Genomic DNA, 27,949 nt, shown 5'->3' on the forward strand with positions numbered 1-27,949 from the left:
GGAGGGGGGGGAAGCGGGGTGGGGGATGGGAAGAGAACTGCCATAAAAAAAGGACGGGGGTGCTCGTCGCACCTTTTAGGGGTTCAAAAAGCGGTTTTGTCACCCCTTATAGGGTGTTCAGCCTCAAAAGGTCCACAGCAGAAGCTTTTGCGGTACCTTTAAGGGTATTGAACCGAAAAAATAAGACAGGAGATGATGTGTTGTTTTAGAATTAGTATCTCTTAGAGGTGAAAAAAAAAACCCTTCAAGCCACGCCCACATAACAGGGTCTTGATACCTCTTAAGGGTTCTTTTTAAAATTGTCGTCGAGCACCCTCGTTCTTCCTATATGGGAGTCTTCCCCCCCCCCCGGGATACAAAGACCGATTGAGTTACCATTTTCAGATTGGTTTGATTGAGTTCGGTTATTGAACTTACCAAAATGTTTGAGTTCGATAGTCTTTGTTTGCAAAATCAATTGCAAAATAATCGAACAATTAGAGCGGTTAAATTGATTATTATACATTGAACTCGCTATCTCTTTTTTGATTGGCCGAAAGCGTACAGTGAATTTTTGAAATCAGCGCGTGTGACGTTATATAGCTGTAGATTATACAATCATGTCAAGGACACTCAAGGTCACGGCTAATCATGTCATGTATAACCACGGTGCATGATTTCTAAGGGTAATCATGTCACGTTCGCGCGCTTTGTGTTGCTTGCCATCAGTGAGGAAGCAAAAAAATGACTTCCATTTTTTTTTTTCGTTCAATGTACAATAAAACAAGTATTAGATTCGGTTTTCGTGATATCCAGGATAAGCAAGGCCTTGGTAAGGGTCGACGTTGATTATCCTGGAAATCACGAAAACTCCAACCAGTAATTATTTATTATGACATTCGTTCGGTTTGATTCGATTGATTAGGCCAGGTCGAATTCATGCCCGGGGGGCCCGGGGGCCCCCTCTTATTTTGAGTAGAACAAAAAAAAAGTCGCGGAAGGAAGAAAAGCCGGCAGGGCAAGCCAAACCCAGCCCACCCCCCCCCCCCCCGGCCCCCTGCCCTTAACTCAAGATCTGAACGGCGCCTCTGTTTTGTTCCCTTCTCATCAATGTTATCGGTTTAAAACCCAACTCGGATGTAGTTCAATAGTCAAATGCTATAGTTAGTCGTGGCAGAATGGCGGATGACTAAAATTCTCAGACGATTTCAGTTTTCTTGCCCCGACGCTGTCGACTGTTGAGTTTAGTGTTGACCCGTACAAATCATTATACGGTTGATGATTTTACAGCCATTTGCATGTGAAATTAGGTAACTTGCTTACGACTGGTTCATAAACAATGAAAAATGGGCCTGTGCCAAAAAGCGTGCACAGGCATGGGCCGAACCGTGAAACCCTCCCTTTAACACGAGAAAAAAATGAATGACACGAGTCCAAATAGACGTCTTTAGCTTGGGCGGTTTGTTGCTCCATTTCAGACGATGTGACGATACTGTTGAGAATTTTTGCTTAGTCTTTTTAGATGGATAAAAAAGGAGCAGTTATCTGGAGAATATCACGTAGTCTGTAACGGGAAAACAAACAGCTCAAGCTAAAAAAGTCTATATATAAACAATAGCCTCCATTTGGCGCGAAAATATGCTAGGATATTTGTCCGCGGACATTATCTGTTCCGAAAAGCGAAACGTTTTCCGAAAGCGTAGCTCGAGGAAAACTGTGGGCTTTATCTTACCTCATTCAATGAGCGTGACTGAAAACTGTGAGCTTTTGGGGGAACGGATAATGTCCAAAGACAAATATCCGAGCATATTTTCGCGCTAAATGGAGGCTATTGTGTTTAGTATCCTTCAAATATTTTTCGCGACACGCGCAGTTTTCAAAATTGGAGAATATCATTTGCAAATTTCCCAGTTTTAGCTGGGGCATATTAAGTCACGTGACACTTTTAAACCAATCGTGTTTGATCGAAAATATTTGATGGATTACAAACAGCCTTCTTGACCGAACACGTTTGGTCAATAAAGGATGAATAACTTTCAGCTACACTCGGGTGTTCTTCTCCAAACAGTTTAAGCCCGATATCAAGAGCACGCTGTTTAGACTGAAGAGCTGAGGAAAATTCGCCCAGTTCATGTTGTGTGTCCACGAGTAAATGGTAACTGTCAAATGTGCTTGAGTTTTCTTCTCCAAACAGTTTGCACCTGATATCCAGTGCACGCTGTGCAGACTGAAGAGCTGAGGAAAAGTCGCCTAGTTCATGTTGTGTGATCTCGAGTAAATACTAACTGTCAGCTGTTCCTGAGTGTTCTTCTACTAACAGTTCAAGCCTGATATTAAGTAAACGCTCTTTAGACTGAAGAACTCAGGAAAAGTCGCCTAGTTCATGTTGTGTGACACCGAGTAAATGGTAACTGTCAGCTGTGCTTGAGTGTTCTTCTCCAAAGAGTTTGCGCCTGATATCCAGTGCACGCTGTTTAGCCTGAAGAGCTGAGGAAAAGTCGCCTAGTTCATGTTGTGTGATATCGAGTGAATGGTAACTGTCAGCTGTGCTTGAGTGTTCTTCTCCAAAGAGTTTGCGCCTGATATCCAGTACACGCTGTTTAGACTGAAGAGCTGACGAAAAGTCGGCTATTTTAGGTTGTGTGACCCCGAGTGAATGGTAACTGTTAGCTGTGCTTGAGTGTTCTTCTCCAAAGAGTTTGCGCCTGATATCCAGTGCACGCTGTTTAGCCTGAAGAGCTGACGAAAAGTCGCCTAGTTCATGTTGTGTGACACCGAGTAAATGGTAACTGTCAGCTGTGCTTGAGTGTTCTTCTCCAAAGAGTTTGCGCCTGATATCCAGTGCACGCTGTTTAGCCTGAAGAGCTGAGGAAAAGTCGCCTAGTTCATGTTGTGTGATATCGAGTGAATGGTAACTGTCAGCTGTGCTTGAGTGTTCTTCTCCAAAGAGTTTGCGCCTGATATCCAGTGCACGCTGTGCAGACTGAAGAGCTTAGGAAAAGTCGGCTATTTTAGGTTGTGTCACCCCGAGTGAATGGTAACTGTTAGCTGTGCTTGAGTGTTCTTCTCCAAAGAGTTTACGCCTGATATCCAGTGCACGCTGTTGAGACTGAAGAGCTGAGGAAAAGTCGCCTAGTTCATGTTGTGTGACCCCGAGTGAATGGTAACTGTCAGCTGTGCTTGAGTGTTCTTCTCCAAAGAGTTTGCGCCTGATATCCAGTGCACGCTGTGCAGACTGAAGAGCTGAAGAAAAGTCGCCTAGTTCATGTTGTGTGATATCGAGTGAATGGTAACTGTCAGCTGTGCTTGAGTGTTCTTCTCCAAAGAGTTTGCGCCTGATATCCAGTGCACGCTGTGCAGACTGAAGAGCTGAGGAAAAGTCGCCTAATTTATGTTGTGTGACCCCGAGTGAATGGTAACTGTCAGCTGTGCTTGAGTGTTCTTCTCCAAAGAGTTTGCGCCTGATATCCAGTGCACGCTGTGCAGACTGAAGAGCTGAAGAAAAGTCGCCTAGTTCATGTTGTGTGATATCGAGTGAATGGTAACTGTCAGCTGTGCTTGAGTGTTCTTCTCCAAAGAGTTTGCGCCTGATATCCAGTGCACGCTGTGCAGACTGAAGAGCTGAGGAAAAGTCGCCTAATTTATGTTGTGTGACCCCGAGTGAATGGTAACTGTCAGCTGTGCTTGAGTGTTCTTCTCCAAAGAGTTTGCGCCTGATATCCAGTGCACGCTGTGCAGACTGAAGAGCTGAAGAAAAGTCGCCTAGTTCATGTTGTGTGATATCGAGTGAATGGTAACTGTCAGCTGTGCTTGAGTGTTCTTCTCCAAAGATTTTGCGCCTGATATCCAGTGCACGCTGTGCAGACTGAAGAGCTGAAGAAAAGTCGCCTAGTTCATGTTGTGTGATATCGAGTGAATGGTAACTGTCAGCTGTGCTTGAGTGTTCTTCTCCAAAGAGTTTGCGCCTGATATCCAGTGCACGCTGTTTAGACTGAAGAGCTGAGGAAAAGTCGCCTAATTTATGTTGTGTGACCCCGAGTGAATGGTAACTGTCAGCTGTGCTTGAGTGTTCTTCTCCAAAGAGTTTGCGCCTGATATCCAGTGCACGCTGTGCAGACTGAAGAGCTGAGGAAAAGTCGCCTAGTTTATGTTGTGTGATCTCGAGTGAATGGTAACTGTCAGCTGTGCTTGAGTGTTCTTCTCCAAAGAGTTTGCGCCTGATATCCAGTACACGCTGTTTAGACTGAAGAGCTGACGAAAAGTCGGCTATTTTAGGTTGTGTGACCCCGAGTGAATGGTAACTGTTAGCTGTGCTTGAGTGTTCTTCTCCAAAGAGTTTACGCCTGATATCCAGTGCACGCTGTTTAGCCTGAAGAGCTGACGAAAAGTCGCCTAGTTCATGTTGTGTGACACCGAGTAAATGGTAACTGTCAGCTGTGCTTGAGTGTTCTTCTCCAAAGAGTTTGCGCCTGATATCCAGTGCACGCTGTTTAGCCTGAAGAGCTGAGGAAAAGTCGCCTAGTTCATGTTGTGTGATATCGAGTGAATGGTAACTGTCAGCTGTGCTTGAGTGTTCTTCTCCAAAGAGTTTGCGCCTGATATCCAGTGCACGCTGTGCAGACTGAAGAGCTTAGGAAAAGTCGGCTATTTTAGGTTGTGTCACCCCGAGTGAATGGTAACTGTTAGCTGTGCTTGAGTGTTCTTCTCCAAAGAGTTTACGCCTGATATCCAGTGCACGCTGTTGAGACTGAAGAGCTGAGGACAAGTCGCCTAGTTCATGTTGTGTGACCCCGAGTGAATGGTAACTGTCAGCTGTGCTTGAGTGTTCTTCTCCAAAGAGTTTGCGCCTGATATCCAGTGCACGCTGTGCAGACTGAAGAGCTGAAGAAAAGTCGCCTAGTTCATGTTGTGTGATATCGAGTGAATGGTAACTGTCAGCTGTGCTTGAGTGTTCTTCTCCAAAGAGTTTGCGCCTGATATCCAGTGCACGCTGTGCAGACTGAAGAGCTGAGGAAAAGTCGCCTAATTTATGTTGTGTGACCCCGAGTGAATGGTAACTGTCAGCTGTGCTTGAGTGTTCTTCTCCAAAGAGTTTGCGCCTGATATCCAGTGCACGCTGTGCAGACTGAAGAGCTGAAGAAAAGTCGCCTAGTTCATGTTGTGTGATATCGAGTGAATGGTAACTGTCAGCTGTGCTTGAGTGTTCTTCTCCAAAGATTTTGCGCCTGATATCCAGTGCACGCTGTGCAGACTGAAGAGCTGAAGAAAAGTCGCCTAGTTCATGTTGTGTGATATCGAGTGAATGGTAACTGTCAGCTGTGCTTGAGTGTTCTTCTCCAAAGAGTTTGCGCCTGATATCCAGTGCACGCTGTTTAGACTGAAGAGCTGAGGAAAAGTCGCCTAATTTATGTTGTGTGACCCCGAGTGAATGGTAACTGTCAGCTGTGCTTGAGTGTTCTTCTCCAAAGAGTTTGCGCCTGATATCCAGTGCACGCTGTGCAGACTGAAGAGCTGAGGAAAAGTCGCCTAGTTTATGTTGTGTGATCTCGAGTGAATGGTAACTGTCAGCTGTGCTTGAGTGTTCTTCTCCAAAGAGTTTGCGCCTGATATCCAGTGCACGCTGTTTAGACTGAAGAGCTGAGGAAAAGTCGCCTAATTTATGTTGTGTGACCCCGAGTGAATGGTAACTGTCAGCTGTGCTTGAGTGTTCTTCTCCAAAGAGTTTGCGCCTGATATCCAGTGCACGCTGTGCAGACTGAAGAGCTGAGGAAAAGTCGCCTAGTTTATGTTGTGTGATCTCGAGTGAATGGTAACTGTCAGCTGTGCTTGAGTGTTCTTCTCCAAAGAGTTTGCGCCTGATATCCAGTGCACGCTGTTTAGACTGAAGAGCTGAGGAAAAGTCGCCTAATTTATGTTGTGTGACCCCGAGTGAATGGTAACTGTCAGCTGTGCTTGAGTGTTCTTCTCCAAAGAGTTTGCGCCTGATATCCAGTGCACGCTGTGCAGACTGAAGAGCTGAGGAAAAGTCGCCTAGTTTATGTTGTGTGATCTCGAGTGAATGGTAACTGTCAGCTGTGCTTGAGTGTTCTTCTCCAAAGAGTTTGCGCCTGATATCCAGTGCACGCTGTGCAGACGGAAGAGCTGAAGAAAAGTCGCCTAGTTCATGTTGTGTGATATCGAGTGAATGGTAACTGTCAGCTGTGCTTGAGTGTTCTTCTCCAAAGAGTTTGCGCCTGATATCCAGTGCACGCTGTTTAGACTGAAGAGCTAAGGAAAAGTCGCCTATTTTATGTTGTGTGACCCCGAGTGAATGGTAACTGTCAGCTGTGCTTGAGTGTTCTTCTCCAAAGAGTTTACGCCAGATATCCAGTGCACGCTGTTGAGACTGAAGAGCTGAGGAAAAGTCGCCTAGTTCATGTTGTGTGACCCCGAGTGAATGGTAACTGTCAGCTGTGCTTGAGTGTTCTTCTCCAAAGAGTTTGCGCCTGATATCCAGTGCACGCTGTGCAGACGGAAGAGCTGAAGAAAAGTCGCCTAGTTCATGTTGTGTGATATCGAGTGAATGGTAACTGTCAGCTGTGCTTGAGTGTTCTTCTCCAAAGAGTTTGCGCCTGATATCCAGTGCACGCTGTGCAGACTGAAGAGCTGAAGAAAAGTCGCCTAGTTCATGTTGTGTGATATCGAGTGAATGGTAACTGTCAGCTGTGCTTGAGTGTTCTTCTCCAAAGAGTTTGCGCCTGATATCCAGTGCACGCTGTTTAGACTGAAGAGCTGAGGAAAAGTCGCCTAATTTATGTTGTGTGACCCCGAGTGAATGGTAACTGTCAGCTGTGCTTGAGTGTTCTTCTCCAAAGAGTTTGCGCCTGATATCCAGTGCACGCTGTTTAGACTGAAGAGCTGAGGAAAAGTCGCCTCGTGCATGTTGTGTTTCCCCGTGGTCAGCATAACTCTTTGCCAGTGCTTCTTGATGAAGAGCGAGAGTCGCGGAGTTGGGTTCGTGGATTAGCGAATTCTCTTTGCTACTCTTGCATTGTTCAATTGCCCTTTCATGATACAGGATCCTTTCCGCGGACAGTTTCTCTGCGTCTTCACGTTTGCTAGACACATTCTTAAGTACTCTATTAACATTGCGCTGGAAATTAAACAAACCAAGTGAGCTCTGGAGGACTGGGTTTTCGAACTCTTTTGCCATATTTAGCACGACGTTGCTTACACACTGTTTGGTGTCAGGATCAGATACATGTTTTATTGCTTCGCTCACGAGAAAGAGAATTTCTAATGTTAATGGGGTATTTATTAAATTTTCAGGGTTTCTTTCAATCATTTCCTCTTCTCCATTTTCACTCTTTCTTTTCTTCATTGCAGGAATAATAAGAAGGTTTGTGTCTCCGACTTTTCTGCATTCCTCGAGCGCTTTGCTGTAGAACATTGACATTCTTGAGGGGTTCTTTACGAATCGATAATAAATAGCAAGTATCTGAAGCATAATGATTCTTAGAATCCTCTGCTCGGAGTCAGGGGTATCATCCATCAAGGAAAGAGCCTCTTGTAAGTGCTGAACTCCGTCTTCTGTTTTTCCGGTAACCAGTTGATAAATGCCGCTGTAACACAGGTGTTTTCCTCTATCATTAACCGGCAGTGAAGGACACGACGGCTCATACTTCCCTTCCGAAAGCAGCTGCATCGTCCTTCCGTAAGAACCCCAAGTTACTTCAGTAAAAGCCAAGGAAACAAGTAACTGCCTGTAGACCACGTTGTTCCCATCCTTCCTGGCCGCTTCAATTGCTGAGTCGTAAATTTTGTCTATGTTTTCGCCCTCGCACCAATATAGGCTGTCTAGAAATAGCTCTGCTTTTACCAGAGCTCGAAAAACGTTCTCAGAAGTCTTGGAATCGTAACAGCCTTCTATAAGACTTGTAAGGAAACTTTGTTCAAGTTCATAGAACTCAACAAATGCAGACATGGAATCTCCTGTCAAAAACTGCTCATTAAGCTCCTCGAATCTGGAGACGTAAAACGTACGTAGGCGAGATTTGGCATCAAGAATCGTTCCTTTCATTTCATGTTCTCCCCTTTCTCTTGCAAAAGACTGAAGTAGTTTATGTATCGCAAATAATCCAGATTTGGAACCTGAATCGAGAAAAGATCTCCTCCGAAGGGTTTGGAGGATGTTTTTCGCCGCAACATTTTGAGACATACCTAGAACAGCTGCAGCAATCTTTACATCGAAACTCTCTGGAAGAACACTCAAGGACACAAGAGCTTCTTTCTCTTGAGCAGAGAGTCTCTGAAATGAAGAGTCAAATAGGAGTTTCAGTCTTAGATGGCTTGGATAATCTGGATTGTCCAACATCCCCACGATGTCACTACTTTCTAAACACCTCGCGAAGTCATCTAGAACTTGACTTTGGTTGTCAACATCATCTTCAGAAATAGAGGAACACAATAACTTCATGGCCAAAGGTACATGACCGCAGATTTGCTGAATTCGTGTGCAGTCAGAAGCGGTGGCATTTGGGAGTAATTCGTGAACAAGGGTTTGAGAGGAAAACTCATCTAATGGACAAATTCTTACTGCCTGGTGGCCTTGGAATTGAACATTCATAAATTCTAACGATTCCCTCGTGGTTATAACCAATGTCACTTTCGCGGTTCGTCTGAGAATTTCTTCGAGGAAATGTGTGAAATTTTCTTTGACTTTCAATATTCCACTTTCCAGTAACTCGTCAGCATTATCAAGAATTAGTACAAAAGGATCTGAAATCTCGTTAAAAAGTTGGAAAAGCTCATCTTCAAGTGAAAGACGCTGTTGTTGTTGTTGGTCATTTGTGGCAGGTCGTCTAAAAAAGCTAAGAAGCTTTGATGTCAGATCATCTTTTGACTGAAGTCCTCGCAAGGAGAGGAAGTAGACGGGTAATCCCTGTGAGACTAGATGGTGTCCAACGGCGATTGCAACCGACGTTTTTCCGAATCCTGGTGAACCCCAGATCGACACGATTCGGTTTGACCCAGAAGTCATGTGACCAGTGATTTCTTCACACTCCCTCTGGCGGCCAGTGAAGTGGGGAACCATTGGAGGAAGACATGATTTGGGCAGTGATTGCTTCGCATCTTTAAAAGACAGATTTAAACAATAATGATCATAAAATTATAAATAATTACTCTCTGCATGTATGATAACCGAAGCGTACTCGACTGGTAGGTCTTGGAATACTGTGGCTCAACAAAGGCTCAATCAATTAAAATAAAAAGTCAAGCAATCCACGGCATAATACTAGATAATTAAAAGTAGTTGTTGTTAACGTGGAACTAACATAGTAATAGACCTTTTTCGCTTGGGCGCCTCTGTTTTCCCATTACAGACCACGTGATATTCTCTAGAGAATTGTTCTTTTATCCATCTAAAAATGATCGTTTCTTATGCACAGTACTATTTGACCATCACATGGTCTGAAATGGGGCAAAAACCGCCCAGTGGAAAAAAGGTCTATTGAACAATGCAAAGAGTTCAAAATTAAGAAACTTACGGTGGCCTCATGCACGCCCACAAGAAAGCATAAAATAATATACTCAGCTCGACTTTAAATAAGTAGTTTAGTTTACCCGAGATCTGCTTTGGACACGTTCCTTGTGATTTACTGCTTACCTGCTACACTGTTTTATGGTTATCGCGATCAAGGAAAGCCAAGAAAACACGCCATAGAAGTAAGTTCATTATCATTGTTTGTAATAGTCAATCATTTCAGATTTGTCACTGATAGTTTTATATGGATGTTATGAGCTTTAGGATATTACGTGCATGGTACGGTATTGACGGCCATTGACCGCGTGGCATTATGATTTTTGAAACGTTTATATCAGTTATTCCCGCTTCGCTCGTTTTCATTGTTTCGTTAATTACCAACTGATTTCGTTGAGTAGAATATATTGTACATTTCAATGTCAGATCGAATTAAGATCAGTGATACGATTGCGAGTGTTCTTCGGTAGTGGATCGTCTCGGTTTCCTTGCGAAACAGTTTTAAATTTCGTTTGCCAGTAGTGTATTCAGTAACTTTTGAAACAATATATTAAAACCGTTACTCTACAAAGATAAAATAAAATATGTTACCTGGCTTGTCTTGAGTTTGAACTTCTTTCAGATCATTGATCTTAAGTTCCAACCTAGCGATGTCTTCTTTTTTTGCTGTGTTCTCCATGTTCCCCTTTAACTCGTCGATATCTGAGCCCACGCCCTCTAGAAACTTGATATATGCCTGGGTCTCCTGTTTCATAGCCTGCTCCAATTTGCGAACTTCTTTTGTGGGAAAGTCCGACTCGGTCAAACCACCAATGACATCAATGCGATCTACTTTGATTCCTAGAACTTTGAATGCATCTTTAGAGAGCTGCACATATTGATCAAATGTTGCTTTGACAATCTCGGAGCTGGTTGAGTGACAAAGCGCATTTCTTAGCAGTCGAAGTTGGTCAATTGCAAGTGCAAATGTTTCTGCCCTGTTTCCACCCGGGCTCATCACAGATGCATGGAATATTCCATGAGTTAACTTATGCGGCTTCACGAACAGATCACTGAGTGTCCTGTGATGACCTTTACTGTCGAGCAAAGCAAAGGACCGTGCGTAAATAGTGGCCTGGAACAAGGCTGTACAATCCCATTCTTCATAAGAGAGGTTTGTTGGAACTTTGGTTGTGCCCCCCTCTGTAGTGACAAACAGATTTCTTACCGCAATAGAGTCATCCCATGGTTGGAAACCAGGGAGATGTCCAAGGGTGTTGTCCCACATGGATCTGAAAGTATGACGTAATGCCTTGGGAAATTCATTTAGTACAATGGAAGCAAACTTGAAATAGTTCAACTGCTCGTCTTGAAACGGCTGCAGAGCCATCCTTCCTAATATCAGCAGTGATCAAGGACCTGCTGGACTACCTGTCAAAGCCTGAAAAACAGGACCCTCAATGTTACTTTGGGTCTCTTAAATGTTAAATAAAAATGAGGGGTTGAAGGGTGGAATTGGGTCTCGATTGGGTGCTATTTGGCCATCAGGTCCACCCTCAAAATGCCGACAAAAGCCCTCCGTCTCAAACAGGCCCTGCCACCATGTCGGCTGTTGTACATCCTCGTTGTTACCCTGGTAATGCACCTTCCTACAAGCTACAGCTGGGGAAGAATGGCAAAAGGCAAGTATCCGTCGCCTTCAAATGACGGGATGACAGTGGCTAAGGAAAAGACAACCCTGACAAACTAAAACCCTGCTCCTCCAGGTTAGGGGGTAAGCAGTAAGCTAACCCTGTACTCTCCCAAAACCCTATTGGTTACAGAAAAATCTACAGGAATTCGCACGACTCAACTCTTACAAACTTCGAGGACACCAAAACCGGAAGTGGCGTTGATATTTTGGGGTTTGCCGCTGCGATAAGAGAGCTACCCGATGTGAAATGGGGTTGACTAGCCTACACGACTTCTACGTTTCGTGACATTTGTACATTTGCCGTTCTCTGTTCGGTCACTCGACCTTTCTTGTCGCTTCACTCGTGTTCATGAAGGGCACTTCATGTTCTTGTGAAATGGGGTTGACTAGCCTACACGACTTCTACGGTTCGTGACATTTGTACATTTGCCGTTCTCTGTTCGGTCACTCGACCTTTCTTGTCGCTTCACTCGTGTTCATGAAGGGCACTTCATGTTGTGTAATAAGGAGGAATTTTAAGTGAAGTTGAGCCGTTAGATCGTGCTATGGCAAATTCTTCTATAGGTCATAGGTCTGCGTGTTATCTGCATGTCGACTCGTTGAGTTTGACACCTCTGTAATTTGCCGTGTGTTTTTGCATTTTTTTGGCTCATTTCTAATGCAAGATATGCTTTTATAAGTCTCCATGAATTTGCTTTTGAGGGACAAAATATGAAATTTACCGTGAACATGTTGCTTACTTGCATTCTATATTGTGACGCCGGGCCCGGCTGTGATTAGAACTGTTTGCAAGCACAGTAGGTAGATCCTTATCACGGATATCGTATTTGTTCTCGTACGATTTCCTTCGGAGACGCCGTAGCTTTACTTTGAGAAAGCTATACGTTTGTCTAGTGACATTCTTATGTTTCTTGCAGCGATCTGATTGAGCTTATGTTTCTCTTGCTCGATGCATAGGTTTATTCCTCCTTTGGTTGTTCTGGCACCACATGATTCAAATGTAGCTGTTTACGCGCAAGTCCTGTTGACTGTTTTGCGTGTTTTATATGCCATTGTTCGGCTTAGTTCAGGCAAGACCATGGTTTCGATCCTCCATGTGGATCTCATCAGTTGCCGGTATTTCTAAAATACTCTGTACATCTGAAGTTGCTAGCGCAACTCGTACCTCTGTGAGAATGCAAGACATTCTGCGGCTTGGCACAAACTTCTCGTGGTGTGTACCCTTGTGACGGATAGAACATGTCTGGTTTCTATTGGCTATGACAGCTAGCCAATGGCGTAATGTACTTTTCGATCCTTACTTTTTTGAAGCTTGACCTCGTTATTGTGTGTTTCTTTGACGGCATTTTTTCTAGATTTCTAGGCACTCGATGGCTGATCTGCAATTTGGAGCTATTTTGATTTAACGCACATGTTCTTTTGCAAACCCCCTCTTTAAAATGGGGTTGATGCTATACATTGAGTGCGTATTTTTTGCTTTAAGCTCCTTGACGTTAGTTGAGTGCTGCTATGTCTTGCACGATGTAGAACGGGGCACGTCCATAATAATCATATCAGTGTGAAATGGGGTTGACTAGCCTACACGACTTCTACGGTTCGTGACATTTGTACATTTGCCGTTCTCTGTTCGGTCACTCGACCTTTCTTGTCGCTTCACTCGTGTTCATGAAGGGCACTTCATGTTGTGTAATAAGGAGGAGTTTTAAGTGAAGTTGAGCCGTTAGATCGTGCTATGGCAAATTCTTCTATAGGTCATAGGTCTGCGTGTTATCTGCATGTCGACTCGTTGAGTTTGACACCTCTGTAATTTGCCGTGTGTTTTTGCATTTTTTTGGCTCATTTCTAATGCAAGATATGCTTTTATAAGTCTCCATGAATTTGCTTTTGAGGGACAAAATATGAAATTTACCGTGAACATGTTGCTTACTTGCATTCTATATTGTGACGCCGGGCCCGGCTGTGATTAGAACTGTTTGCAAGCACAGTAGGTAGATCCTTATCACGGATATCGTATTTGTTCTCGTACGATTTCCTTCGGAGACGCCGTAGCTTTACTTTGAGAAAGCTATACGTTTGTCTAGTGACATTCTTATGTTTCTTGCAGCGATCTGATTGAGCTTATGTTTCTCTTGCTCGATGCATAGGTTTATTCCTCCTTTGGTTGTTCTGGCACCACATGATTCAAATGTAGCTGTTTACGCGCAAGTCCTGTTGACTGTTTTGCGTGTTTTATATGCCATTGTTCGGCTTAGTTCAGGCAAGACCATGGTTTCGATCCTCCATGTGGATCTCATCAGTTGCCGGTATTTCTAAAATACTCTGTACATCTGAAGTTGCTAGCGCAACTCGTACCTCTGTGAGAATGCAAGACATTCTGCGGCTTGGCACAAACTTCTCGTGGTGTGTACCCTTATGAAACAAAATCTATGCATAGGGTAATGAGGATTTCAATTAAAATATTAACTCAATAAAAAAAGTCCGGATAAAGTAATTTACCTGGGAGCCTTTGCATTTTTCAGTATTAGTCACATGACCAAGGGCGTGGCCTGATGACGTCATCACTGGTACTACTGATCATGAAAAAGTTAAAACACATGAAATAACTCTGAACTAACTAAAAGTGATGAGGTTATATGAGAATAAATTTTCCTTAGCAACGGCTCGAAAAGATCAGTTAATGGGCCCTTAACCCATTTTAAGTCAAAGTTGAGTTCTTAATTATTTCGACGGCTAATATTGGCTAGCTTTTACATTTGACGGTTGACGATAAAAATGTAAAAATATTACGTTTTTGGCGGTTGAGGGTTAATTTTTTGGCCATTTGACAGTTGACGGTTAACCCCAATGGGACCCTCTTGGGAAACTGCACTTTTGATTATTTTTCGAGATTTCAATAAACAATCTGTTTTAACAAAAGCACTACAGCTGTCCGGCAGTGCTATGCGCCGATATTCTGTTGCGACTGTTACGCTTGGGAATGACGTAACCTTTTTGCCTTTATTTTAAGGCAAATATTTATGCATCAATGTTGCATGGCAAGTTGAGACATGTGCGTTTTACCACCCTTTTTCCGTGTACAGCAACATGTTCAAGGGACCCCGATCTAGATCATCGTCGAAATGTTTGCCAAGAAAGAGGCCAATATCCAGCCGTCATGACCGCTTGACCGCTCGAACAAACGATATCCCCACCATCTTGACAAGCTTGGTCGATAAAGGATTTATTATATGGGATAAAGAAACAGCGGGATACCGCGCGTAATCGCTAGCGGACAAGATAGCGCCATCTTGTCAGCTCGGGTAGCAGATCACACCTCAGTCGAACCTAAGGATTTAGCTCATCTTCTTAACCAGGAGCCATAATCGGGGACGGAGACCGTAAGCGCGCGCCATTTCTAGTATTGGGGGGCACATTCTCGTCCCCAGTGCTACTCGTCTTAAAATGTCGTTGAAAAGAAACGGAGGCTCTGGGGACGAGAATGTGGGGGGCCGTATTGGGGTTGTCCCAGTGGCGCGGGAGAACACTCTACGACGCCCATTCTCGTCCCCAGTGCTACTCGTCTTAAAATGCCGTTTCTCCGACCACGTGACCAAAAGAAACGGAAGCTCTGGGGACGAGAATGTGCGACGCCTGGCACTTTTTGTGTATCTGAATCATTCAACAAAAATGACGTCACATCCGGTAAAAAAGAGCGCTGAGCGGCAAAATCAAATTTGAATATGGCATAATCGCTCTCTCAGTAAGTAAAATGGCAATATTTTGCAATCGGCCGGATATTTTAAACGTTTTATTTGGCCACGACAAACAAAATTTTGTCTTCTTTCTCGTCATATCAGTTTGTTTGAAGGACAGGGTAATTATTTATTGAAAAACACGCTGTTTTGAAGGCGTGTTTTTTACGAAATGTCGCCACTTCTTCCTCGCTGAATTCCACAGGAGTCATCATTTGTGTGGAAATAATGAATTCTAGGTAAGTTGCACTCAATTCAAATATCCTATTCTCTTAGGTAGGCATCACACTACGAAAAATGCACAATGACAGGTTTCTAGACATGGGGGAACCTTATTAACAGAAGCGCATTTTTTAAAAATTTACTGTTGCCAACACTCGAGAGTACTTGAATGCTGTTAATCGTATCACTGCAAGAATAGACCCACACACATAAGGCGCTTTGCAGAACTTCCTTGCCGATCGACACTAACGCAAACTCGTTTGTTTGCTCATGACTCAAACTGATGCCATAAAATATGTTACGATTGGTTAAGAACCTTAAATAAGATATGTTTTCCCTGAGCAATCCCTTAATTGATAAACGCTTCATTACAGGCAGACCGTGAACCCCTTGAAAAAAAAAAGCAAGAGGATTAGTTTTAACGGCGATTAAGTAATTTGGACATGTCGTGGTTTTTTCTCATTTATAATCAAATTGATTTTTCCGTTTCAACAGTGTTAAACGTCAGCAACGCTAAGTTCCAATACCCCCCCCCCCCCCACCACTGAGGTCAAGCATGCACCTTTAATTTTAGTTCTTCAAACCCTCTCATTTGCCCTGTTTACAGACCAAATTCCTTATCTATTAATCCCTGTCATATTGACAACCCATTTTGAAAGGTTACTAAAAAATTGTGCATTATATTTCAGGGTGCTTTCTCTATGTAATCTTACATCAAGATATTTCAATCCGTAAGGGAATGAGAGAACACTAGCAATACTGACAATTTTCAGTAATTCATCACTCTTTCAATATGCCATCTAAACAAATTGTTCGTAAACAGTAGTGAAATTTCATGCCCCTACATCTAGCCATAAAAGGAAGTCTGGCAACAGGCAATAACAACAGTGGCACTGCCAGGCTGGTGAATTTTACAAGCTAATGAACTCATGTCTAATAATGATGAGTGATGATGAGGCATGGTGCAGTGAAACTGAAGAATCAGACTGTGAGTGTCATTGATAGAGTCAGTGTTATGAGAGTGATGCTAGTGTCTGTGAACTTGGACCAGATCAGCAAAGAAAAGGTTTCGTACTAGAAATTGACAGAGAGCAACAAGTTTGTGCTAAAAAACTGAAGAAGCTGGCTCAGACCAGTCTTAAGACCAGCTTCATCACTACTTACAGTACTTGTCAAGGGTTCCTGACTTGCGTATGTGGGAAGGCTCTCTGTAATGACCTATATGGGGAGGCTCAGCTCAAGATGAGTATCTTTTTCAGGCTTCAGATATAAAATGATAGGGATTTCACAAGTTGAGGTGTATGAAAGGGTAGGAAAATCTGTCATTTAGGGATTCCATTCTTCTGGTTCTAAAATGTTGTTGAAGAGCTCTCATTTATTCTCCTCAGCCAGAATGAAGAGATTCTATAATATTGTTTATTAACTTCTTTCCAAGGGAATAGAAAAGGGATGCAGTATTCTTAAATAGGTTTGTTAAAGGGGTACATTTACCCTTTTGCAATGTAAGGTCGACAAAAGAGGTGCCATTTCTATCAAAATGGTACAAATGTATACAAAAGGGTAAGGGATAATGCACCTTGAGATAAGGCCTTTCCATTTAAAACTATGTAGAATACCCCTTCCCCCCCGCCCCCCCGCCCAGCTTGTGTAACAAAGATGTTCAAATTATTGTTTTGTGAAAAAAGGCAATTATTAAAAAACAAAACAGTGCCAAGAGATTAAGTGATTGTCAAGGCAAGTTTCCATTTGTATTTTGAATTAAAATGGGTATAACATTAACCTCAAGTATACTTTGCAGCTTCACAGAGAAGCCCAAACTGATAATGAAAACATATGTTTTAACACTTAAAATTCTATTTTTGCCCCTTCCCTTGTACCCTGTGATCTTTGTAGGGAAATTCTGAAAAAGTCCCCAACCCCCCCCCCCCACCCCCCCCCCCAAAAAAAATTCAAATTTTATATACAAATCACTTTTTTATCTTGAAAATGGTCTCAGAGACAACAAAACATTTTTATGGCTAGCTAAACTACTTATTTGGAAAATAAAAATGTTCAAGAAAAAAATGAACAGGAAGAAACAGCAACAAATTAACTTTTTTTTTCAGAAGAACTACTACTTGTATATTTTTTTAACTTACATGTAGGTCAACATAATTTGTTTTCACAATTTACCATGAAAGAAAACACAGAAAGGAGAATTATAGTTGTGGCATCTGAGCTACATTTTTAAAAGGAAACATTTCCCATAAAAAATTTCCAAATTATATTCTTACCAGTACAACAACATACCAAATATATTTTGCAGAGAAGTTTACTTAATTAATAAAATTGATGTAGTGAAATTTTCTATTTAATTTTTGTACACCTGAGCTTACAGAGTGCAACCTTTGGTTTAACTGGTTCACTTTACTGTTAAGGAATAATTAAATAAATCACACCAGAGTGGCTTTGTATCTTTATTATAATTCTCATTATCAGTAGAGAAATCACACTTGTACACTGGTCCACTGATACTCTTACGTGTATGTTAAACATGGGAAAGTAGGTTGCTCCATCTAAATCATAGCATTGCATGCCTGTGTGGGGTGTATATGCCAGGAGGTAACCACCTAAGAAAAGACAAACATAAATTATGTAATTGTTTCAATGACTCACCGTAAGTGGGTATTTGCTCATTTACCACCTTAATAAACAAGATATCTTAAAGTATAATTTTTACCTCCGCTTTAAACTTTTCAAACCTACAGTTTGTTTTCACTTTCAGAGAGGTTCTTAAATTCACAAGCACACCACCCACCCCCCTCAGCCCCATTTCCTACTCTCCCATAGCCAGGATCCCATTTCAACCCTCCAACATTTCCATAATCACATTTAATCAGTAACTTTTTTTCTAATTTTGGTCTGACTTAGATTCATCTCTACTCGGCCATGAAAGCAATGGTGGCAGATTTCCGTATATTTGTTGGTCTAGTTTACTATTGCTCTCAGATTCCCACCTCCCTTTTGACAGAAATAAATTCGGTTAAAAAATAAACTACAGTAGACTTTAATCAAATTAATGCAGAGGCAAACATTGAACCAGAAAATTATTATAATTTTGGTATGAACGATACCAAATATAACTTACATAATTAATATCACATCTTTTCTATTGTAATTTAAGACAATGCAGCTACTAATAGATTGACCACAAAAACCTAAAAACATGACTTTAGAAACACAGGTAAGTGAGAATATTGCCAGTTTTGTTTTGCCACCAACCACTCTGCTTTAAAAGAAATGCATGGAAGATAATGACAAAGCAATAACAAAACCAACCAACCAACCTCTGGCAATTCAATAAACACACCAAATTCCCCTCCAAAATTCTCTTCAACACCTTACAGTACATGTAAATGTCAGCAGCATAAATTCAACTCAATGATTTGGCATGCTACTATCATCAGGGGCACCTAACGACCGTTTTCTCTTGAATGCTTTTAAACACTGTTTTAGGCCATGTGGAGTAATTTTAAAGTTATGTAGGTTAATTTTAGGTTGCACTAAACAAAATTTATCTGTTCGGTTATTCTAGGGGAACTTGGGTATTCTCGAATTCAAGAGGGCTTTTTTGTCCATTTTCCGAAAACCTTAGGTCTTATCGCCTTTCCGAAAATGATAGCTGACCGTTTTTTTGGTACCCAAAACGACATTTTTAACAGTCCGAAAACAACAGACATTAAATTTCTCATATCACGAAAGTTCAAGGTGACAATTCTCTTAAGAAAATCAGAGGGGATCAAAGGCCTTCAGAACAGATAATTTACCGAAATGATCCATTGGGTGCCCCCGTATCATCAACTTTTTACCCCTTGATTCAGAATTTTTAGGAGCATCAAATAGAATTCCACTATAGATTACAAATTAATGCTGTTTACCTTTGCAAATATCTGCATTAGTTCTGGAGATATTTAAGTTTAAAATGTGTAAACTATATGCAAATGAGAGGACTGATGATGCCATTCACCAAACCCAATATTACATCAAGTGCAGACCATAATACAGTAGAGATCATCATTGAAACTTGGTAGCCTTATAGTTCTACAGGTAACACACTAATATGGCTATAAAAATATGTTCCCAATTCGCAACTCAATCTTTTCCAGTCCCCTCTAACCCAATTTCAATAATGCAGTGATTTTCAGCTTGAAAAACCTTAATCAAGGCCATGACTTCGACCTTACTATCTAATAGGCTTGCTGGATCATACAGATGAAGCACCATTGGGAAATATCAAAATGGAACTCCAAAGGTGACCAGAAAAGCCTAGAATATCAGGGAAGGTCTGAAATGCAGTCTGTTGCCATGGTAACAAAACTGTTAAGCTCATAATATGTAGCACATCTGCAAATTGCATTGTGATAGCACTGTCCCCACTAGAGCCCATGGTTCAGTAGTTTACTTGGACAATAAATTTCATAACTTTCCTGGGGGACTGGATGATCTAAATGGTATGTGGGAGACTCCCAGAATATTTGCAAGAATGCATGACTATCTCTTTACAGGTATTCATTAATAAATAAATAAAGAAATAAAGAAATAAATAGACACTAACACTACTAACATGATTGAGTTTGGAAAATATATATATATTTTAGTTTATGATATTTTGAAAAATTCCCCTCTCCCATCTAACATGCTGATCTTCTTTAATTTGGTACGTGAAATTGATGACAAGGATGCTGCACCTTGGCAACTCGTTGGCCAAGACATGTTGCAGTCTTCACATCAGATAATGGGTCTGTGCATATTATTTATGTATTTATTAAACAGAGATCTCCGCATCCCATCCCTATGGAAATTAGAAATTTTTATTAATACTTTTCGAGTTATTTTTTGTAAAAAAATACCTCTTAGTCGGCACGTCGGTTACGTTATGGACGGGTCAATGGATGAGTGAGTGAGTGAGTGAGCGAGTGAGAGATGTATGTATGTCACACCAATCAGATTGGATCTACTATAGACAGCCAATCAAATTTCTTGTTCTAAAGGTAAATGGTATGTGAGAAGATTTGATCCTGATAGAGTTCAGAACAGCAATATTTATTCTTCTATAAAAGAGGAGGAAGTATTCATATATTGGGTTTACTTCGACATTTTCTGTGGTTAGGCTGAGGATTTTAGTTATGAAGGAGATGAGTCTCAAGGTTTGAAACAGTTCGTGAGTTAGTAGTAGGCAAATGGAACGAGATATTTTCATTTTTAGTTACAAAGGTAACTTGATACTTTTGTTTTTCACAAGGATTAAATTCAATTAGAGGTCACGAATCGTCGCTTCTAGTTCTTAGGACATGTTTTACTGAGAGGAGACGAGACTATTTAGATTTGAAACAGTTCTAACGTTTACAATAGTAAGTGTAGGTAACGATTGTTTTGTTCTTGTTGCATGCAAATATAACGAGATATTTTTATTTTTTAGTTACAAAGGGTAATTTGATACTCTTGTTTTTCACAAGGGAGTAAATTCAATTAGAGCTAACGAATGGTCACCACTCTTTCCCACGAGATGTTTCCTATCTTTATTTACAAATGGTAACTTAACACTTTTGTTTTTTATATGGGAGTAAATTCAATTAGAGCTGACAAGTTATCAGCTATTGTTTCCAGGATATTAAACAAAAAAAAAAGCTTTCATTTCTGGACGGTTTTTACCTCTCTGCAGTAGCAGTTTAATAGTTTTATTTGATGACATTCATTTCAGTCCGATATTTTTAAAGGTAAGAAGTATGAAAACTGCTCAAATGTTCTTTGAAGACCGCGTGGCACCAAGTTAAAGTGCAATTTAATTAAATCAGACTTTCAACCTGTTAGAGAGGTTTTTTTCTTTCTTTCTATTTTCGGTGAAGTAGTGTTGTGTTGTGTTGTGTTGTGTAAAAAGGGTAAACTTACGACTCGTATAAAATGCAAAAAGGCAAAAAGGTGAAAAGGTCTCTTATTTAACTTGATTATTGTTGAGCAAAAATTCCTCTTGGGGGTTGGAAGGGCTACGTGATCAGTGAAAGAGGGAGTTATGCATGTGCTCAACCAAATCATTACTGTAAACAACTCCATGAATGCTCCTATCTCCGACACTTCACACAAAAAAATAACTCTTGCACGCCTTGTGTGCCCATGTTCTTTGAAAAGTTTGGCTTTTGAGACCCTCCCCATCCTTGGAATTTCCAATAATCACCTTGGGGTGGGTATGGACATTTTCTAGAACCACACAATAAAACAAATAAACAAACTTTAAGATAAAATGTTTAAGTATAAGTCAGTGGGACATATATACATTGATTAACTTGTAAAGACATGATTGATCATTGCGACTATACACAACTTAAGCAAGGGTAAAATTATAGCCTGAAAAAAAAAAAATAGGTGTGAACTGGATTCCAACCCATGACCTCTGTGACCTCTGTGATACCGATGCAATTTATTACAAAGTGACACAGCTAAAGGAGAGTTGTCAAGATATCAACTTTTTTGTGAATTCTAAAAGATCAATATGAGTCTTCTAAATTTAAGATTATTATACCTAACAAAAGACATACAGTAGGGCACTGCACTGTGTGCTCTCCCTACACACTCTTCTAGGCAGGATAGTAATACATATACATGTATTTTTTTTTTTTTGGAATATACTGTTACTGCATGGTCATACAAGAGGTACTAGTTGCTGCTGAGTAGTCTTAAAATAAGTGAACTAAGTGTGACAAAATATAATGTATATTAAATCTGCACCAGTTCAGTACAAGTTAATACTAAATTTTAATCACTTCACTTCACTTCACTTAGCTTCTTTGTGCCTCGTGGCACATAAGGCCTAAATTTTAATCAGCCGCTAAAAAAAATTATTGTTAGCACCTGATATTACATGTACTTTGTGAAGGCTTCTGGAGGGGTTATACTTTTATAAAGTACCTGGCAGCAAGTACTATTTACTAAAGCAAGACTGTAGTAACTACTAAGAAAATGTGTTTGGTACATCCCAGAAAAATTGGGTGGGGGTCAGTGCGGCCCTCTTCACAAAAGTTAGACCCTTAACCTATCTATGACCATAATCTGCGATTTTCCCTACCCCATTTATGACTGTTGCGACGGCTACAATTGCCGTAAACATAAGTTTTGAAGGACTTTTGTTGATGGTCTTATCGATGATGATGAAAATCGAGGTAGCTTATTCTAAAAAACAAACCAAATTAAAGACTAGAGAGCAAAAGCCTTACCCTAGAGTATTTATGACCAAAACGGCTGAATAACCATACCCTTTGGGGCTGCACATAGCTATATATAGCACATAGAGGAGAGTTCCCCACCCCCTCCCGCTGGAGCAGGAATCAAAATATTATTGCCTTGATGACATAATAAAGATAAAACCTAAAAATAATCAAGAGTTACATGTATGCATGGCACTTCACTATCAAAATGATCATGCCTGTTGCTTATTGTAAATTGCATAAATTACTCCTACAATGTGCCAGAATTCTGTTAATCTGGTCACCAACAGGCCACAAAAATCTGACTGTATAATTAATAAATAAGAAAATGACTAACTGAACTTTTGTTTGAGCCAGAATAGAGTGGCCATAATAACAAGGTGGCTGTGTTAACGGGGGTGGCTGTAAGGTGAGGTACATTCCACAGTAGTGATAAAGATGACACTTTCAAACACCAGTATCCATAAAGATTCTGGACAGTATATTTCGCATAATCAGTTGGAAGAGGAAGAGGGAAAATGGAAATAAAATAGAATGGCTCTTGTGTGCCAGAGACAACCCTTTCCCTGAGTTGCCCTGGCGGAGCTAAACTTTTCACTTATTTCTTTGCAAATTGAACCAACCGTTTACATGAGGATCCCGAACCAGACTTGGGGGCGAGACAATTCAGGTGGGCAAGTTGACTCGCCTTGGCAGGTAAAGTAACCAACAACTTTTCTTTGAGTATACATAAACACTTTGGCTCACCTAACTGGAACAACTCTCGGCATGGCGAGTGTCACGTAATGCCTAGATTTAAGATTTAAAGCAGCAATTTGTATCAAAGAAGAGAAAATTAACTCAGCAAAACCCACTGTGATCAAATGACTGAGGGAAACTTAAACAAAGAGGGATAGTTGCACATTTGATTATTCAATAAGCTCAGTTACGAATAATCATGAAAGGGTCAACTTTTACTCGGCCTTCAGGGGCTACATTTTCACATACAAACACTTGATAAAGTTGCCTCAGGGGGAGGGTTATCTCGGATACCCGAGACCATATAAATGGGACCTGTGTTGGCTCAAAGAACACCCCTAGGATTTTCAAAGGGGAAGGTCCTTAAAAAGGACCTTAACTTAGGGCAGCTTCAATGGCAGATTCCCTCCGATGGCTTGGATTTGAATAATTGATTTAATTACTTTTAAAGAGGACTAGAAGTTAAAATCTTGCTCGAATTTCGATCCAGCGAGACATAAGCTTCTATGCCGTGAATCAAGTTTTCACTGGGCGTTTTAAAAGCACTCACCAAAGAGAAAAAGAGTGATGACCCCAAAGTACCAATATATATGTACTGTATCTTACTGAAAACAACAATCTTCAACGAGAGATGTGGGAATGTGGGATACTGACCTTCAGCATGCGATCCAGCTTGTCTCTTCTACCAATACACGTGAGCCAAGAGCAACAAAAGCTCTGGTGACAGCGACTTTCGGAGCTAAACGGCTTCAGTTAATTATGTTCCCGTAGTACACAGTGCAAACTATGGCCAGCAATACTTCATCCAGGTTGCTGTTAACATTATAGGCTATTGCACTTATTGGTATCACTAAATCACGAACAACAAGAACCAAAAGTCGGAACGACACCAGTTTTGCAAATGTGTAAAATTCGCCGGACGATGACAGAAGGCTCTCCATTATTTTGCTTCAAAACAATAATAAACTTTTCTCTTTTCCCGACATTTTTGCTTAAAAAGTCGAAGTAATGTGTCTGCAACATCTTTCCATCCTCAATATAAAATGAAACGAAACTGATGGTTTACAAATAGAGAGAAATCGTGAGTAATCGAAACGCCATTTTCTCGCTTTGTGAAACGAGCCGCGAAGTGCAGTATAAACCGGATGTGACGTCATCTTTTGTTCGATGATGCCGCGCCTATACGAAAATTTCGGGAGTCTTCTGCCCCGCCCTGCCCTGTCCCCATGATATGGGACAATAATTCTATTTTTAAAACAAATTGCGCCATCACCTGCGGCATACGCGCGTACATGCTGCGAGGATTTTTGCAGATGTCGCGCGGGGGAAATGGCGCCCGAAATTCCCAAAATTTTTCATGTTTTTAGCCCACAACTCAACGCGTTTACGTCTGTTGGAATTTTTCTTAAGTATTTTCGTCGTAAGCTGCTCCAGTTTGAGTGAAGTAAGACTGTTTCGAATTTAGGTATGTTCCGCTTTAAGCTTATATATATCGCGCTGACCAAGTTGTGTTCCGACGGATGCTCCTTTTACATGAGCTGTACATTACTCCACTTTAAATTTCACATATGTTGAAGATAAACAGCTTTTCCATTACACTGCAAAAAGCTAGCTGGATATATTTAGATATAGCAGAGCTTCAGGACTTATAGTTTCCAAGCTCCTCTTGCCACACGCTTGCGAGGAATTTGCCAGTCTATCGCGACTGAAAAGTAAAACAAAATAAGTGCTAGTTTGGTCAGTTTGAGTTTCGACTGAATTGTAAGCAACGCTTGATGTTTCTTCAAGGCTCAATAACTTTACGTCCGTAGATACTGATCAGTTTTATTCGTGTAAAAATCCAGTAAATTCTCTGCTGTCGATGAATGAGAGCGCCCGCCGATGCGTGTTTTGTATAGTCAGTAAACATGACAAATTGCACTTCCGCCGCACTTTCGTGTGAAAGCATACATCGAACTCAAACAATAACTCTATAGTTTTTAAATATGTTTAAGATTGATAAATGTTTGAGAACATATCAAAAGCTAAGCTGAAAATATGTGAATAAAGCAGAAATAATCAGCAAAGTTACGATGACGCTTTCTTTAATCAACTTCGAATAACGATGATCGACTTGTCAAAACTCCTTGTCTATTTTCATTTTCGCAGTGTAAAACTTCACTATGCTTATGTTGAAGAAACACACATGATGTTAGTAGCGTTGTTTGCTTTCGTGAAATTTGTTGCAGCATCTCAGCACAAAAGATAACAAAAGAAATCTTTGTCAAGATTTGTTGACAATTGAAAACATCGACTCGGACTTAAAAGTGCACGAGCTGCACTATGCAAATGAGCTAATTGTACGCGTCAGACTTTCCTTTCAAAAACTTTTGCAAACTCACCAAACAAGCAGAAACAATAAGAAACCATCAAAGCAGGTTTTGGTTATGATTAACCATTGTCTGAGAAACTCACAAATTAACTCGATACCAGAGTAGAGAGCTTTCTTGCTATATTCTTAAGTCAGAACAAACGCAAAAACATACGCGTAAGCTTACAACTAGCGCGAGCAGATCTTATTATTCATTCACAGCGCGAGATTGAAGTCTTGTTTTCGACCCTGAAAAACCCACCTTTTCCGTTAGCTCAGAGCATAAAACTACATATAAGCGCCCTGGTTCGTATTCCCTGCCGTATTCCTTGCCATCGTTTTGAAAATTACGCAAGACAATATCTCAAGGTCTCTCAGCTATCACCATTTGATCACGCAACGTGACAACATCCACGCGAGAGCCCCCGACATGTGCGTGGATCCGCGCGGATATATGACGTCAGGATGGCGCAATTTGTTCTAAAAATAGCAAGATTGTCCCATATCATAGGTGCGCGCGGATCCCAAGACTTACGGTCTCCGTCCCCGATTATGGCTCCTGTCTTAACTCACGGAGGTGGCCATATAATAAATCAAGTTAACGTTACTTCTAATTCGCCCAAGAAGTTGCTTCAACTGGCTAAAGGGTGGTACACGGAGCAACGCTTTCAACTTCCAGTTTTTTTAAAGGAAACATTGTCGCGCAACATTTTGCAAGGAAAATGTTGCCGGTATTAAGCAATGCCAAGCAGTTAAACTTTACGTAAAATCCGCGCGGGTTTAAGCTTCCTAAAAGGCTCTAAATAAAACACTGTGTTTACTTCCGGAGCATGAATAAGCATACAATCTCTTGTTCACCCTCAATGGTCAACAAAATACGCATTCTTAACCTGACAGTTGCGAAATGCGTATAAAGTTGAATCAAGAGAATATATCTTTTGGTTGAATATAAAAGAGTGCCGAGCCTAATGCCAAGCTGTGAATCCGACAAGGCAGTGCTTGTTATATCCACGTAATTAACTCAAGGATTATGTTATGAAACTGAAAGTGCATCGGTAAGCGAAAACGACGACGAAAACGAAAATGCCTTTAAAATCGATAGAAAGCTTCCCTCATGTCGATCGGTCTATGTTGCTGAGCCAAACTTTTGCTAGTTTTCGTTTGCCAGCGTTAAGATTTCAAATTCTGTTTCTCTTCAAAACAAATGCACAAACTTAACTGGCGAAGTCGCAATGTTTAGACTTGGCAATAGAATGCAAAGTCTGCCCTGACATAAAACGTCTAGACGATTACGCTGTCTGAAGGTGGTTTTCAAATTTATTTTCACTACTGAAACTTCATTAAAGAAGTTAGATACGAATAAGAACAGAGAACCCATTCAGTAACATACCTTAACTGACTGATTGGTGTTAGAACGTCGACAGAATCGATCAAAAGCGGGCTAGAAGCCCGTGCTGTAAACAGAAAAAATTATCACATTACCTAAAACGAAAGTCAAACTTTCTGCTAGTTTACCTTTACAAGACATCAATTGAGCAACTGACTGTACCTTTATCAGCTGGAGGTAAATATCGCACTAGATAAGATGGACGACAAAAATTGATGACGAACGCTAACTCTTCTAGAAAACGAAATATCTAGGAGAGTAAATTTCAAGCCACGGAACAGACTGATGCGTGACCTTTGATCCTTTGTATATTCGATCTGAATAAAACTTAGACAGGCAATCTGCTGACCTTTTTGGACACGCTCGAGTCTTTTCTTCACGTCTCAGTGAATTGTATCTATTATATAGTCTATGCACATGTGCAGCGGTAAAATAGAACGGCTGCCTAGTAATCAAGTAAAAGAGAGAAAATTCAAGAAATTGCGGTCAGCACCAATTCTGCAAACGGTTCACAGAACTGGCTCGAGTTGGCATTTTGTTGTTGGCCAAGTTTGTGGTCAAGATGGCTGGATATTGGCCAAGTTGTTGCGTTCCGTGTTGTGTCCGTTTGCAAATGTTTTTCCTGCCCGGCAGTCTGAAATTTTCACAGATCCTCAATAGAGATTAAACTTTTGAGAGTATTCTATGTATATCTGGAAATGGCAAGCGATCCAAAAATCGTTTTGGTTTTCGATTTGACAAATCAGTTTCCCGAGCTCTAGGGGGAGGATGCAGGAAATGCGCACCTCCCCCCTGCGTTGAAGCCTCGTATTCGCTTTTAAAATTTCTTTACCTCACCAGTCAGTTACGCCATTCCTTAGTGGTGCACCTCCTCCTAAGAAAAATCCTGGATCCGCACCCGTATAGCCATGCTCTACATCAGAATAGTTAGATATACAAATAACAAATAGAGAACTGACATTCACTAACATACACCACTGATTGGTAACTGAACAACAAGGTCGGAATCAGTTCGTGCTGCGAACAGGAAAAATTGACTGTAGTCGAATTTCCTAAAAATTCTACACTAGCTAACTAAGGAAAAAAAAAAAACATTTTTCTAATTTCTCTTA

The 27,949-nt window shown here is 41.0% G+C and overlaps 1 pseudogene across 1 annotated transcript; it reads right to left on the reverse strand.

Annotated features, from left to right (window-relative positions):
* Nucleotides 1-2: 2 nt before the first annotated feature.
* On the reverse strand, nt 3-27,949 carry LOC145485095 (uncharacterized; annotated as a pseudogene). The gene is made up of 3 exons (XR_014049142.1): nt 27,000-27,949; nt 10,091-10,919; nt 3-9,090 (listed from the first exon to the last, which is right to left on the reverse strand). The product of XR_014049142.1 is annotated as an uncharacterized LOC145485095 (transcript).

The sequence above is a fragment of the Orbicella franksi genome, chromosome 4, assembly GCF_964199315.1.
Source record: "Orbicella franksi chromosome 4, jaOrbFran1.1, whole genome shotgun sequence".
Taxonomy (NCBI): domain Eukaryota; kingdom Metazoa; phylum Cnidaria; class Anthozoa; order Scleractinia; family Merulinidae; genus Orbicella; species Orbicella franksi.